Source organism: Ovis aries, chromosome 1 (assembly GCF_016772045.2).
Source record: "Ovis aries strain OAR_USU_Benz2616 breed Rambouillet chromosome 1, ARS-UI_Ramb_v3.0, whole genome shotgun sequence".
NCBI classification, from domain to species: domain Eukaryota; kingdom Metazoa; phylum Chordata; class Mammalia; order Artiodactyla; family Bovidae; genus Ovis; species Ovis aries.
Window position 1 is genome coordinate 22,628,515 of NC_056054.1, and position 3,728 is coordinate 22,632,242.

The following is a 3,728-nucleotide window of genomic DNA, read 5'->3' on the forward strand; positions in this document are numbered from 1 at the left end:
GAGTAAGGTGTCAAATGTCCTGTCTCGGGTTTGTTCTGATTCCTCACCATGCATTTGTATACCTAGGACCACAGATCTTTGCTATGTCATCATAATCACATCTAATGTTCATCCTAACTTATGATTCATATTCTGTGCCTGGAAATAGTCCCAGTATTTAATAATACCTACACACAAAGCAATTCACTGTTGCAACTTATATCATCACAAAACATTAATGATCTTCTGTAGACCAAGCAAATATTTTTAACCATAACTGTTGTGCATAAAATTCACAACCAGAATCCCTCAAATCAAAAATATTTGCACAATACAAATAATAATTTAAAATACCTGGGCTTCCCTGGTGGCACAGTGGTAAAGAACCTGTGTGCCCATGGGGAAGATGCAAGAGAGGTGGGTTCGATCCCTGGGTTGGGAAGATCCCCCTGGAGTAGGAAATGGCAACCCACTTCAGTATTCTTGCTGGGAAAATTTCATGGACAGAGGAACTTGGTGGGCTACTGTCCAGGGAATCACAAAAAGTTGCACATGATTGAGCACACATACAGCTTAAAATACTTAGACATATATAGACACACTTTCGTACACTTCCAGAATTGTGCTTGGGGAACCCATTTGTTGAGTGCCAGTGAGGGCATATTTTTGCTAAACTGCTGCTCCAGGTATTTTTGTTTGTAAAATCTCTCACAGTAGGGCACAGCTGTGCATTGGATGAGCAGAAAAGAAAAGCAACCAGAAAGTTTAAAGGTCTTTCCAGTTGTATAAAATGGACCTGCAGAAATGTTTAAGTGTTCTCAGGATGCAAAGTTGGAGCTGAAATGTGATATCAAAGCAGCTGTAAAAAGTGTGCAGCAACTATCTCATGAAGCCAAACCTGGTCCCCAGATATGTAAGAAAGGTTCAGGACATGTAGTTTGTTGGCTTTGTTTCACATGCTGTATAATCTGATCTTGTGTGAATTTCACAAAAGATTCATATTGTTCTGCTAATTTGGTATTGAGGATTTGCTCATACTCCTGAATTTTGTCTTCATCATCTTTTAAGAGATACTCATATGATTTCAGTTTGTCAGAGGGTAAAGGCGGGCTCATCCTTCTTCATCCGTGAGAAAGCTGGAAAACTGTGAGTGCTGTGAGTGCTGAGGAGTGAGACTGACTTTCCAAAGTATAAGCTTCTTTGTAAACAACTTCTATGTCTCCATCTTCAATAACAACTATATTCTTTATTTATTTTTTAGTTGGAGTATAATTGCTATATAACAACATGAATCAGCCTTATGTATACATATACCCCCTCCCTCTGGAGCCTCCCTCCCACCCCACCCCTACCCCATCCCTCTAAGGTCATCACAGAGCACCAAGTTAAGCTCCCTGGCTATACAGCAGCTTCTCACTAGCTAGCTACTTCACACGTGGCAGTGTATATATGTAGATATATATGTCAGTGTCACTCTCTCAATTTGTCCCACCCTGTCCATCCCCTGCTATATCCATAAAGTTCATTCTCTAGGTCTGTGTCTCCACTTCTGCCCTGCAAATAGGTTCACCAGTACCATTTTTCTAGATTCCACATATACGTGTTAATACACGATATCTGTTTTTCTCCTTCTAACTTACTTCACTCTGTATGACAAACTCTAGGTTCAGCAGTTAGGAAACTGCACTTCCACAGCAGGGGTAACAGGTTCAATCCCTGGTTGAGGAACTCGATACACAGCTAGTTGGGATGGGGTCTGTGTCTGAAGCAGCAGCTGCAGCAGCAGTGGCTTGGCATTCAGAGGCGGGAGGCCTGAACGGGGCGAGGGCAGAGGGTGCAGTGCCGCCACTGCGGGGAGCCAAGGCTCAGCAGCTCCACCTTGAATCCCATGGGCTGCGTGGATGTCACCATGCACAACATTCCAGGGACCAGGGACCATATCACTAAAATTGAAAGTTTAGATAAAGTCAACAAATTTCTACACACAGAAATTTGATCACATCAGCACAAAATGATGCAAAACCTGTGAATGATGAGTGCCAGGAATCATGAACCTTTCCACTGACCCATAGAGTAAATTTCAAAAGCGAGCGATTTTAATGTGTGTGTGCTCAGTCTTGTCTGACTCTTTGCAAACCCATGGACTATAGCCTGCCAGGCTCCACTGCCCTAAGGGTTCTCTAGGCAAGAATACTGGAGTGGGTTGCCATTTCTTTCTCCAGGGGCTCTACCAGACCCAGGGATCAAACTTTTTATATTCTACAAAATATTTAAAGAAGAAGTGGTGTTGGTGAAGACTCTTGAGAAGTCCCTTGGACAACAAGGAAATCAAACCAGTCAATCCTAAAGGAAATCAATCCTGAATATTCATTGGAAGGACTGATGCTGAAACTGAAGCTCTAATCCTTTGGCCACCTGATGCAAAGAGCTGACTCACTGGAAAAGACCTTGATGCTCGGTAAGACTGCAGGCAGAAAGAGAAGGGGGCGACAGAGGATGAGATGGTGGGATGGCATCAATAACTCAATGGATGTGAGTTTGAGCAAACTCCAAGAGATAGTGAAGGACTGGGAAGGCTGGTGTGCTGCAGTCCATGGGGTTACAAAGAGTTAGACACAACTTAGAGACTGAACGATAACAACAAATGCAAACATTATATAAATACATTAAAAAATTGAGACTTGTGAACACTCCAATAAAATATTTATATCAAACTTGATAAAATCAGTATAAATCAGAAGAGTGACAGGCTAATAATGACCTAAGTTATACAATTGCTGATATTAAACCATTTTAACCTAGAAGAATGACAATTTTATGTAGATCAACATAGATCAACATATTCTAAATGCGTGTTAGCAAATCAAACCTAGTCTATGATTGGTTGAGGCAGTCTATTTTCTATCATGACCAGTTAGTAGTCCAGTCCAGAGAAGATGGGGTTCCAGGCAGATCTAGGGCAGGGATGTGAACTGGAATAATCAAGCAGCATATAAAAATGAGGGGATGGCAGTGCCAGGGGAAACAGATGCTGTCACCAATCATTACTTTCTTTTTACCATTCAGTCACTACAGTCTCATCCAGAACGACCTGGATTCTCTTCTAGGCTCTGTTTTTATCCTCCTTTCAGTCCAACCTACCTTATGACCCAGCAATCCCACTGCTGGGCATACACACCAAGGAAACCAGAGTTGAAAGAAACACATGTACCCCAATGTTCATCGCAGCACTGTTTATAATAGCCAGGACATGGAAACAACCTAGATGTCCATCAACAGATGAATGGATAAGAAAGCTGTGGTACACATACACAATGGAGTATTACTCAGCCGTTAAAAAGAATACATTTGAATCAGTTCTGATGAGATGGATGAAACTGGAGCCAATTATACAGAGTGAAGTAAGCCAGAAAGAAAAACACCAATACAGTATACTAACACATATATATGGAATTTAGAAAGATGGCAATGATGACCCTGTATGCAAGACAGCAAAAAAGACACAGATGTGTATAACGGACTTTTGGACTCAGAGGGAGAGGGAGAGGGTGGGATGATTTGGGAGAATGGCATTATAACATGTATACTATCATGTAAGAATCGAATTGCCAGTCTATGTCCGACTCAGGATACAGCATGCTTGGGGCTGGTGCACGGTGATGACCCAGAGAGATGTTATGGGAGAGAGGTGGGAGGGGGGTTCATGTTTGGGAACGCATGTACACCCGTGGTGGATTCATGTCAATGTA